We start from the raw sequence: 13,818 nt of genomic DNA on the forward strand, positions 1-13,818 counted from the left end.
TGTTCATCCAAAGGCAGCATCGATCGGCTTCAGTTAGCAGTAGTAGCAAAGGAATCGCTCGATCGGGTTCAGTTAACAGCCATCGATCGACCGCTCGGGTTCAGTAACGCGTAGCCTGCAGTGCAATCGCTCGAGTTCAGTTAGAGCCAACGCCTCGCACACACGCGCGTACGTGTATGAGAGAAACGCGCATCGCTCGGCCCCCGACCTCCCACCGTAACCGGGAACTCCCCGAAATTTTTCTCCCCCACGCTTCTACCATGGTTTTTTCCGTCATGGACGGCCCAAAGAATGTCATGCAGCTGCGTCTCCGGCCCGCCCAGGACGAAAAGCCCATTTTCTGTCATGATTTTTTGTCATAGAAGTAGGAGCCCACCACATCTATGATGATACCGGGTTTTGTCACAATTATCGTCATAGAAGTGTCATATGTATGACAGAAAAAAATTTCGTTCGGCCCAAAATGTCACAGATGTGTCTTTTTTTTGTAGTGATAGCAACATGCACTATACTTAATGTCTAAATATGCAATCCTAGGCTACATAGCAACAAGGAAGACTGTTACATTAATGTTCTAATAATGTCTAGATATACGAAGAAGAGTAGCAGTAGTAGCAACAACAACAACAACACAACCCTATTTGGATACTCAACTTAGCTAGAGGTTAGAGTTAGTTTCTATCTCATTACTAACCCTGAACTAACTCCATCCAAAGAGTTGTTTGGATGGCAGGGTTAGATTGACAATAAATGCACTAGGAGAACTAGCTCCAATTAGCACCTCTTGGGTTGGATAGTTTTTTGGGTGGGTTATAGATGTAACTAGATCAAAATAACTATAACCCCAGGAAACAACAGCAGTTAATCAGCCGATAATTTGTAAGAATGCACTAAACTCCTTCTGGCCCATAATATAAGATGTTAATTCATCCAATATGTGAGTATATTGGATGTTATAAGATACTCCCTCCGTTCCTAAATATTTGTCTTTTTAGAGATTTCAAATGGACTTCCACATACAGATGTATATAGACATATTATAAAAGAGTGTTGTGCTACATCATTGGGCAATTGCTGTTTAGCTTCTAATATTAACTTGGTGCTTTTAGGTACATATGTCATTGGTAAAGATCCATGCTTCGACCCTTTCTGCGCGTATGGGGCAATGAGATATCGATGAACCAGTATCAAGTGAGGAAGCTGATAAAGATTGTTAGTAAAATGGGTCCGAAGATGGCAATTAAACTATTTGTTTACACTTTATCCAGGACAATAGCGAACTACAGGATGGTAAGTAAGAACTCTGCAGCCTTCTTTTTACTGCCCATAATGAGTTGTGTTAGATGACAATGTCTGAATCTTTTTCCTTTGCAGTGGTTTCCAAAGCAGTTCACTCAAGATTATCTCTCAAACTACATGATTGGTGGGCATGCAAAGGTTAAAGTATTTCTACTAGAACACGGTGATTATCTAGATGTTTTCATTAAGACCGTGAAGGATGGGTGGTCAGCCATCACAAGGGGTTGGACTAGAGTCGTGCGTGCCTTCTGCATGGAGGAGGGCACAATATGGGCATTCCGCTTCACCTTGTTCAGCAACCAGAATATATTTCGCCTCTTTCGTTACCATCTTTAATAGTACAAGTATACAGCTATGGTTCATCATTCATTATTTGGTTCTTATGTAATTCTTGAACACATGTACCTATGAATCGAATAATGCATTGGTTGTGTGAACCTGATGGATATGAATAAAGCTGTAGCATACATTCTAATTCAAATCCAAATCCGGTACAATTTGGAAAAGCAGCAGTTATATTACGGTGAAATTATGCTCTCCAGGTTGTTACGTCACACACGGTTGGTAAAACACAAACGTTTGCGATATGTACCATAATCCGAGACGGTTCACAGAGAGGAAACATGTGCAAGCATGCACATAGTTGCCGTTTGCAAACCGTGTGCGATGTCAGACAATATCACAAATGGTGCGGGCAAACTAGACGTTTGTGTTAGTTGCCTTATCGTACAGGATTCGCAACCATGAACATTTTCTGATGAAGTATGCATCATAAACGTTGCACCACAGGATAGCGTGTGTGATAGTTGTCGTGTACAACGATGTTACGACTATCCAACATTTCGTAATCTTGTCCGACAATCGTCCGATGATTAGCTAATATTCTTAATGGTGAACCGTTTGTGATGGGCCTCGCATGACACGCATTCTATAATAGTGAACCGTTAGTGATGGGCCACGCATCGTAAACGTAGCACCACACACTACTAGGGAAAACCCTATACACAGAATCTTAGCAGCAGCGCGACTCAAAAGGGAGCGCTGCTGCTAATTAGCAGTAGCGCGGGTGTGGAAAACCCTCTACTGACAAGTGCTTAGCAGTAGCGCGCTCGGGTAACCCGCGCAGCTACAAATATGGACCAACAGTGCCTACCCAACTCCATTTAGCAGCAGCATGGTGCCACGAGCCGCGCTACTGCTATAGTTGTAGTAGTAGCGCAGTTTTTCTGAGGTCGTTGCTGCTAATTTTCAAATCTGGCACACTTTTGGTCCCGGTTAGCAGTAGCGCTTGTACCGAAAGCGCGCTGCTGCTACTTTCTTAGCAGCAGCGCGGTTTATGTCCCGCGCTACTGCTAATCCGCACCCACCACCTTTTCCCCACCCACCCACCCCTTCCCCTCCCCCTCCCCCTCCTCTCCCTTTCCCCTACCTCTCCCACTCTCACTCTTCTTCTTCCTCAATACTTCTCCCCCATTACTCTCCCTCTTCAACCTACCTTTCTCTCTCTTCATTACTCCTACCTAACTACACCACCTCCATTAATGCATCTCCTTTGTCTTTTTCCTTCCCCCTCCAATAGTTGAAGTTGTCTCCTCCCAAATTAGGTAGCTAGGTATATGTAGTATTTAGTTAAGTGACCGATTTGCCCCCTAACTAGATCTATCTTTGTCAAGAAGAGCTTTGTGCACTTTCGATCTCCCTACATCATCATCTCCACCGTGTGCTCGATCTCGAGATACAGGTGATTAAAATTTCATGCTTTTGCAAAATGGAAATGTGTGTGTGATATGTTTATGGAAATTATGTGTGTGGCATGAGTTGATGCCAAATTGTGCTTTTGAGTTGCCTATGTTTTGCCGAAATGTTGATTTATTTCTGTTTCTGTGAATTCCGGGCAAACTCTAGATCTATATATGTCCTATTTTTAAGGAAGGTCATGCCAAATTTTTGTATGACTTTGATGCATGCACGCATTTTTATAATCAATTTGTTTATTATATTACCATGCAGAGTTGAGGATGGTCAGTGGAACGATGGTGGACATGTGGTTACGATTGGCGGTGCAGGACATGAAAGAAAATAACCGGACAGTGGTTTTATGTCTGTGTCGAAAATGCAAAGGAATAGTTTGGCTCGACCCCCATGACGATGGTCGTGTCGAAGCGCACTTGCTCATGACTGGTTTCATGGATGGCTATACTCGGTGGATAATTGAAGATGAGGATGACGATGTTGAGGATGTCGATAGGGCAGGCAATGATGACACAGGGCAAGACGAAGAGATGATCGATAATGGCGGCGGGGAAGAGGCCGGGCATGGCGGCGGAGAAGGGGCCGGACATGGCGGCGGAGAGAATGACATGGACTCCACACAGCAGAGTTCGTCGGTACTAAGTTCAATCGTGCGGGACCCTCATGTTCAAGCATTGCTTCGCAAGGAGACGAGTACTGAGAGAGCTGCTTCTAGAGAGGAGGCTAAGCTGGAGCAACTGGTGGTAGACTCGAACACTTCATTGTATCATGGTTGCAATCCTGAGGTGACCCGCTTGAGTTTCACGCTCCAACTCCTGAAGACGAAGGCTAAAAACAAATGGACCGACACTAGCCTCGATGAGCATCTCAAGTACCTAAAGGATGTTCTTCCCACGGGTAATATATGTCCTAGTAGTGTTGATGAGGCCAAGAAGATCGTGTGCCCTCTTGATCTGGCACACGTTAGATACCATGCATGCATCAACGATTGCATAATTTATCGGAAGGAGCACACGGAAAAAACAACCTGTCCGGTGTGCAATGCTTCTCGATACAAGAAGGCCGGGAAGAAATGTCCCTAGAAAGTGGTATGGTACTTACCGATCACTCCCCGTCTCCAGAGGTATTTTGTAGATCCCAAGGAAGCAAAGCTAATGCGCTGGCACGCGGAGAGGAAGAAGCCCGACGATGGAGGTGATCTGAAGTTGAGACACGTCAAGGATGGAAGCGAGTGGAGAGCGTTGAACAGCTTCTATCGGTATTTTGAATGTGATGCAAGGAACATCGTGCTCGGCGCGTGTACCGATGGCATGAACCCATTTGGCAACCAGAACACCAACCATAGCACATGGCCCGTGTTTGTATGGATGTACAACCTCCCCCCTGGTTGTGCATGAAATCGAAGTACATTCACATGAGCATGCTTATTCAAGGGCCGAAACAACCAGGAAATAATATTAATTTGTATCTGGGGCTACTTCAAGAGGAGTTAGACACGTTATGGAAAACATCGGCCAAGACATGGGACGCCAGCAAAGGCGAGTATTTCAACATGAGAGCCGTGCTGATCACGATAGTGCAGGACTATCTCGGTTACAGATATGTGGCAGGCCAGGTGTGCCATGGATATTGTGGATGCACGCGATGCATGGATGATATGATGTCTCGGCAGCTAACGTGAAGGAAAGATGGCGGGTCTGGGAAAATCGTGTACATGGGGCATCGAAGATGGCTCGAACAGGCCGACCCGTGCAGATCTATTCAATGGTCACGCTGAGCATCGAGGACCTTCACGTAAGCGGAGCGGTGCCGAAATCGATGAGCTGTTGAAAAACTAGAATGAGTGCCTCGCGGCGGGGAAGATGATGAGAAAGGCGTCGGAGCCGCTGGTGAAGGTATGGAAGACACGGTCTGTGTTCTGGGACTTGGAGTACTGGCATAAACTCGATACACCTCATTGCCTTGATCAAATGCATATCTGTAAGAATGTCCTTGAGAGCTTGCTCGCAACACTGATGAACATGCCGGATAAGACCAAGGATGGGCCGAAGGCAAGAAAAGACTTGCAAGATTTGAAAATCAGGGAAGATCTGCACATGCCGCCCCGTAAAATGTCAGACGAGATAGAGACGGAGACAGAGGCACGGGAGAAGAAGGGTAAGAAAATAAAGAAAGAGGATTATTGCCCCCCTTCTTGCTTCACCTTAAGTCAGGCTGAGATCCATCAATTCTTTAAGTGCCTTACCGGAGTCAAAGTTAGTTCCGGTTACTGTGGCAAGATAAACAGATATCTAGACACGGACAAGAAAAGGTTCAGCGGGATGAAGTCCCATGACTGTCATGTGATGATGACGCAGATACTACCTGTTGCCCTTAGAGGGATAATGGACAAGCATGTCCGTGACACGCTTATTGGTCTCTGCAACTTTTTCGATGTCATCTCTCGAAAGTCAATCAATGTAAAGCAGCTCCGAAGGCTATAGGAAGAGATCGTTGTGGTACTGAATGAGCTTGAGATGTACTTCCCGCCCGCGTTCTTTGACGTGATGGTGCATATGTGTGTCCATATTGTGGATGACATAATAGACCTGGGGCCGTCATTCCTGCACAACATGATGCCGTTTGAGAGGATGAATGGGATCATCAAAGGATTCGTTCGTAACATGTCCCGTCCGGATGGAAGCATCGTCCAGGGCTATGTGACACAAGAGTGCATCTCTTTCTGTGAGAATTTTCTATATGGCGCAGACCGGCCGCCTGGTGTTAGTGTTGGTTTGCCCATTAACAAGCACGATGGGAGGCTCGAAGGAGAAGGTCACTGCAACGGTCGCAGGGAACTACACGTGGCATACTCAGATCGACGCAGCGACTTTGAGAGAGCAAACTTGGTAGTGCTACAACACCTAGACGAGGTAGATCCTTTCGTGGCACTGCACAAAGAAATTATCGCAAAGAAGTATCGTGACCGGGGGGTATGCAGGATGGACGCCAAAGTTACTAGAGAGCACAACTCCACTTTCCTGCATTGGTTCAAAGAGCATATTATTGCTAATCCCCCGGAGGAGGGCTCTAAGGACGGATTGCTCATATACGCCTTAGCACATGGCCCCTCGCCCAACCTCGTAACCTATCAGGCATATGATATCAACGGATACACGTTCTACACGGAGGCCAAAGATATGGACAGTGATGATCAGAACTCAGGGGTGACGATGGAATACATGACTGGCAGCGACAACAGCGCAACTGAATGATTTTATGGAAGGGTCAAGGAGATCTGGGAGCTTGACTACTCTGGACTGCACAACACCACGATGTTCCATGTCAGATGGGCTAAGAATGTCGAAAGAGAAAACCGGATTTTCACTACCATGACTATACCCGACGCCAAGAGCACTACCGTGAACGCTATCGCCAAAAACGAGCCATGGGTACACGCTAAGCACGTGACACAATGCTTCTTCATAACCGACCCATGCAATCCCAATCGTGTTGTCGTGAGGAGAGGCAAAAGGAACATCATTGGAATGGATGGAGTCGCCAACGAGGAAGACTATGATCAGTATGGCAACCCAATGAGGGAAGATGACGATGATGATGAAGTATACGTCAAAAGAAGAATCAATACTACATTACCTAAGAAAAATCGTACTCTATGGAAAAGGCAAAGTCACAATGAGGGGCTCAATTATTCTTCGACGAACAAGAAGGGAAACAAGCTGACTCAAAAACGAAAACGTCAGCGCTGAGGAATATATGTTCCTATTTTGTATGTTATCGGTCAAATGATGTAATATATATATATATATATATATATATATATATATATATATACATATATATATGTTCCTATTTTGTATGCACACTTAGCCATTATTATGCATGGGTCCAATGATGTAATATATATGTTCCTATTTTGTATACATTCTTAACCATCAAATGATGGAATATATATCGCCTTCCCTTCGTTCACTGCTCTCGGGAAATAAAAGTGGGAGAAAATAAAGGAAAAGAAAAAGGAAAACTGGCAGTAGCGATTTCCTTATAAAACAGCTACAGTCAAGCTAGCAATAGCGATTTCCTTATAAAACCGCTACAGCTAGTGAAGGTAGTAACAACGCGTTTTATCTAAACCGCTACAGCTAGTGAAGGTAGTAGCAGCGCGTTTTGTCTAAACGCGCTACAGCTAGTGAAGGTAGTAGCAGCGCGTTTTGTCTAAACGCGCTCCTGCTACGTCCACTTAACCCAAAATTCTCACTCTCCCTAATTCATCCCGCCTGTTTTCCCCCCAAATCCCCACTCTCTCCCGCGTCGCATCGCCGCACCCCGGTGCTCGCCCCCGACCCTGGCGCTAGGCCAAGAGCCAACGCTCACCCCCGACCCCGGCGCACTCGCCCCCGACCCGTCGGCCCTCGCCTCCCTCCTCTGCTTCCTACCCTCCCAACCCTGCACCCTCTGTAAACCCCCCCTCTCTCTGCTATCTAGTGTTCTTCGGTTAATTACTTAGGTTTTAATTAGGGCAGTAGGTTAATTAGGTTATCTATTTAGTTATGAATTTATCAATTGTCCAAATCAACATCCCTTGTTAAAGAAAATTTAGGTAGGCTAAATCTATATGCAAATTTGAACTGGACATGTGATATGTGGATATGTCATGTTTTGGACATGTCATGTTTGGAATTTGAACATGTGATGTTTTGGTTCAATTTTGGTAAATGATCCGAGTGGCCTATGTTACGCCAGAATGTTGATTCATTTCCGTTCCGGTGAATTTCAGGCGCTCGATATGTCCATTTTTTAGCAAAGGTCATGCCGAAATTTGCTGCAAATAAAGGCATCATTTGTGCTACATAGTTGGCATATCGAGTGCTGGCACATAGATTTCTTTTTTATGTCATTTCTCATTTATTCATAATTTTAGAAATAAACGAGGACACTTAATCATAGGAAACATGTCGAACAACGAAGAAACTGAGCCTACTGACCAAGATGCAGACGAGATGGATTATGAGGGTGAACAAGAGTACCTCGACTATTTTACTGCTAAGCAAGGTTTGCAGGTCGGCCTCGATGATGGTACTGATGCCGACATCGACACTGACGGCACCGGCACTGATGGCGGCGCTGAGACCGGCGGGGAAGGTACCGGCGGGGAAGATACCGGCGGGGAAGGTACCGGCTCCAATGCCGCTACCGAAAAGAGGAAGCATAAGAAGCAGAGGATACGAAAACCTAACAAAGTAGGGATTGGGCGACTTGTGATCACAAAGATGGCACCTGGCAAGTTTGAGTCATTAGAGCCGGAAGAACCTCCCAAGTACTATGGAAACCAATTAGGATGCATCCTACGGGAATGCGCGGGCATGAACGGTGATGACTTAAGGAGTAAAGAACATTTGATGAGGTTGCTCCTAATGAAGTTGCACAAGAGATTAAAGTTCCCCGACCGGGATGATAACATAGAACAACCATGGGATGATCCGAAGATGAAAAAGATTAACAATCACTTCATGGGCATGTTTAGCAATGATTTGGCCTCCTGGAAAGGGAGGGTGAAACGAGCTATTGAGGCTGACGAACCCCTGTCCAAGATTCTGGAGGAAAATCTGACACTTACGGAAGAGGAGTTCGAAAAGTTCAAGGACACTTGCGCTACCGAGGCAGCCAAGGCTAAGGCTGCGAAATTCAAGAGCCTTCAGCAAAGCAACACGGGGAATCATTGCCTCGGAAGCCGTGGCTACCTCGGTAAAAGGCCCATATGGGATAAGAAGGACGCAGAACGTGAAGCCGCGGGTCTCCCAGACAACTTCGCGAAGTTCACCAACCCCTTGGAGCGTGACTTCATCAGGGCCCGCTACAAGTGGGACAAGAAGAAAAAGGTTTTTTACATAGACCAGATCACGAGGAAATTGATTAGACTACTAGAGAAGCATCACCAGCTTGCAGCCGAAACCCCTACTTCTCCGACGAGGCCCAAGTGGGACACCCCTCTCAATCGGGCCTGGAACGAACTTAAGGGACTCCCTTTGGGCCAGCGGGCGCAATATGGTCGTGTGCACGGCGCTGGAGATGGCGCCACGTGGAAGGTGTTTTACAACGAGGGCCCGGAGGCCAAGAAGCAGAAAAATAAGTTTAGCCAGGCGGACATCGACGCAAAGGTGAAGCTTGCGGTCGAGAAAAAAGCAGCTGAGGACGCGGAAAAAACAGCCGAGGAGAAAAATGAGTTGCTACAGCAGGCAGTCAATGCAGCTGTAACTGCCTGTAGAAATGATTTCTCTACTAACTTGGTTCCAGCTATCATCAACTGGACGAAGGAAAATCCAGACAAGACGGTACATGATTTCCCGATGCCCAGTTTCTTCGGGAGCAACTCCATGAACAATAACAACAACAACAACAACAACAACAACAACAACAACAACAACAACAACACCGCACCATCACTTGCTCACGCAACCGGGCCTCCTCTCGCGGTCGCTCCCGCTCATAGATGCCCATCCTCTGTCTCTGGTGCGCTAGGTGGGCCTTCGTCTTTGGCTGAGCTCGACGCCGTCACGGTAATTACATGACGCACCAACATATATATATATATATATATATATATATATATATATATATAATATTCCATTTTCGTTGCCTTTCGGATGTTTTACGCCACAGACATATGTGTTTGCAGGGCGAAGAAACCCCGTGTACCATACTCTACTTGATCAAAGACCAGAAGGTGGACGTGGGAAAGGGGATGATAATGAACCCCATGCAACCCACGTTCCACAACCAGCCAATCCCCGCTGGGCACTTCAGGGTTAACTTGTCCAGTGTGAAATCGGGGCACAAGCATTTGCCTCCTTCGGTATATCCCGTGGGAGAGGACGACGAGACCCCGCCATGGATTGGAAACTGCAGGGGTTGGGTGCTGCTATGGCCGAAGAATCTTATTCGTCTGGAGCCGGCCGAGAGCACACCAATAACCACACATCAACAAGCATGTGCGAAGACCACCACCCCGCCTACGCAATTACCAGCTCCTGTAGTGCCGAGTGAGAGCGGTGGACGACGTGATGAAGGGAGTGCAATAGTACTGGCTGATGTAATCAGTCCTGTAGAATAGAGAATGGATGATGAGACGAAGGTCAACCCTATGGGTTTCCTCAATACAAACGGGTATGACTGTGACATAGATCTGATGACTCAACCATATGACGAATCGGGCTATCAGCATGCTAATGAGGATATGGATGATATGCCCGGGCAGGAAGGTCGTTAGAAGGATTGCAAAAAGTCTCTCTTCATGAATTCCTCATGGGACACGCCTGAAGATGTCGCCTCAACACAGGCTCAACTATCCGGGGGTCGTACAGTGCTTAGCCCGGGAAACCTGGGGCAGGGGTTAAGGAAGGGTCTGGAAGGTGTGCCCAAGAAAAAGGAGAGTAAGAGATCGGGGAAGATAACTGCCTCCAAACAAGCCAGAGCAAAAAGCAGCCAGACAATGCATTCTGAAGAGCGTGTACCCGTGAAAGGTGCGGCCATGTTCCATCTCACGGGCGAGCCGATGCTACCACCGAAACCGCCGTAGGCACTATCAGGGGATCTCAAGAGACTGCACGACCATGTGCTGTGGACGGAAAAAAGCCTACTAGCCTCAAAGGATCCAGGATATCCGACATACGCGGCTCGTGTGCCTAAGGGGAAGTGCTACATCGACACACGGCCTGCGGAGGTGTTCTTCCTGCGGTTTGACCATATCGTTGAGATGTTTCTGACAAGGCGACTCGATTTTACAATCGTCCTCCTTTTTGTGCTACATATGAGCTCCATCATGAAGAGTGAAGAAGTCTCGCAAATCTATGTGGCGGATCCGTACTACATGCACGAGTCTTTCTTCAGTCTCGGCGACTTTGAGCGTGAAACTGCTAGGGAGTACCTCCAAAACTTCATGGTACAGAATAAGGACCGAGAAATTGTCCTCGTGCCTTATCATCCAAAGTAAGTCAGTTCCGGACAACCCTTTCATACATTTCAATCATTCCTTCTCTCTCATATGGGGAATAATTTGAGGTATCTTTTCCATGCAGCAACGGGCGCGCCGTCCTTATCGTTCTTTACCCGCAATTCTCCCACGCCGTGTATTTTGACCCTTCCAGAGACTACGAGAAAAAATACTACACCCACATAATGAATATTCTAGATGATGCTCTCCAAGGCTTCAGCATTAGAGGTGGCCACATGCAGATCAGGAAACAAAGGAACAAGAAGATGGGTTTCGCGCATAAAACTACCTTCTCCTGCATCCATGTCCCAAAACCAAGCAAGAAGGATGGATTCTACATCGTCCATCTCATGATTCAGTTCAACATGGATCACCAAAAGCTTCGCATGAAAAGCAGAAATGATGATCATATCCACAAGTGGCTAGAATCTCATGGAGAAGCGGATTATAAACTTACAGATGACTTCTTTCGCATCCAAAGCGACATTGCGATGATCATCATGAAAGAAGTCGTTGATGAGAAGGGGATGTTCCACCATGGCCCTATATCGCGAGCTGACATCCGAACTTGCATAGGCATGCAACGTCTAGACCTCACGCCGTTCAAGAAGCTAGGGTCCACCCTCGATGATATGCAAGGATGGAACTTCTAGTGATTTATGATGCCGATGATGATGATATGTGTCGGTTGAACTTGTATACTTTTTGTAGCGATGAACCTTTGTGATGTCCACGGTCCCTGCCGAACTTGCATAACGCTACTTTGTTAGTTTGCGTATGATGACCTGCGTACCTCTGGTTAATTAATTTTCATACGGTATGTTACATCTAGTTGCTAACCCTTTTTTTCGGTGTTGCTCTAGTATATTTTGTTGCATATATATGATTGTACATCCTCTTCATGAACACGCATCTCTAACAGGTACCTAGTTTCTTGATGGCGAGATGGAAGTGCTATGTCGTGTACAAAGGGAAGGTTCTGGGGGTGTACAACGAGTGGCATGAGTGTCATGCGCAAGTGAATGGGTTCTCGAGCGCCAGCCATAAAGGCTTCAAAAGCAGACAAGAAGGAGAAGCTAGTTACTTGAGGTTCACGCTAGCGCGAGAGAGGACTCGTAACCGCCACCTCATGTACTGCATAGTTCCCCTCTCACTCATGGTGATAGATCTTCTCGCGTATACCTTTGTTTAGATGGATGACATTGTAGTTGCTAGTATTCGAGACTTGCATGTATCGCTATTTTCGAGTTGATCACAAGATACCACTTTGTGTTGGATGATGATTATGATGAGACTATTTGTATGTATATGCTATGATTACATTTGTGGTCTCGCACGCATTTGTATGTGTATCATGATGACATTTGTATGTGCTAAAGATTCTTCTATAAAGCCTGTTCAAATACAAAACAAATATGCCTAAAAAAACAAAAAACGACTAAAATTAGCAGTAGCGAGTGGAGAACAATTAGCAGCAGCGCGGTAGTAGCAGTAGCGCGCACAGGAGAAGCGCGCTATAGCTATTATCAGTAGCGAGCTTCCATTAAGCGTGTTGCTGCTACACTTGTGTAGCAGTAGCGCTGGTGAGCACACGCTACTGCTACGTGTTAGCTGTAGCGTCTTATTAGTAGCGCCGGTCACCGCGCTACTGATACACCTAAAACCCGCGCTGCTGCTAGCCTTTTCCCTAGTAGTGACAGAATACCGACTGTGATGGCAATGCGAGCAGAAATGAGTAGGAGCACTGTAGGGGCCCTATCACTGATGGTTTCTGGGTCGTGTGGGAGGGACCCCCCTATCGCCCACACTCACTTGGTGACGGTTCCAAATGCCATCATGGAAAGGGGTTAAAACAGTTTGTTTAGGACCGATGCGCACCAGTGTCTAAGCGCTCATGTGCACAAACAGAATAATTTTGTTTGAAATGAAGACGCGAGTTCATCATTTTTCCTCTAAATTTTTTCCATGTAAAGCAATCACAATTATACCACAGGTTTGATTTGCTGGCGCATTTCAGGTCTCGTGTGCTATATGTAAGACATTTTTTGGCATCTACCATGCATTTTGGCATATAAATAAATTTCTTACCAAACCTCATCTCCTGTCAAAAGGGATGAGGATTGCCATTCGATCTAGGAGCATCCAACAGTGCAGACGTACGATCCATTGGGTCTGGGTTCTGGCCAACCAGAATGCATGACTCAGATCGCGCGCGCAGCAAAGGGGGGCATCAGCCACGGTTTGGCAGGCACACAACTTTCGTGAGAGAACCGTTTGCTATATGAAAACATTTTTTGGGAGGGGCTATTTGAAAACACTTACATGTTCTATCGAAAGGGATGAGGATCGTCGTTCGATCAAGGAGAATCCAACGGTGCAGACGTATGATCCGTGGTGTTTGGGTTCTGGCCAATCAGAACGCACGACTCAGATCACGTGTGTGGCAGAGGGGGGCGTATCGTCCACAGTTTAGTGGACACACGGCTTTCGTGAGTGAACCTTGTGCTATTTGAAAACATTTACATTACCTAACATCATATTTTTGTTAGAATGAATACATGATTTCATCGTTTCGCCTCCAATTTTTTTCCACGATATGAAATCACGATTGTACCCTATGGTTTGATTTTCGGGTACATTTTACTAGGCGGCGGGCCTCGCTAGCAATCTCAAACTTTGAATATGGAAAAAAAGATCTCGTTTGTATGTATATATATAGATATAGTCGCAACTACACGTGCGTGTTAGCAAGATCATTTGTGTGTCACTTTGCGAGT

The sequence above is a fragment of the Triticum dicoccoides genome, chromosome 4A, assembly GCF_002162155.2.
Source record: "Triticum dicoccoides isolate Atlit2015 ecotype Zavitan chromosome 4A, WEW_v2.0, whole genome shotgun sequence".
NCBI classification, from domain to species: Eukaryota; Viridiplantae; Streptophyta; class Magnoliopsida; order Poales; family Poaceae; genus Triticum; species Triticum dicoccoides.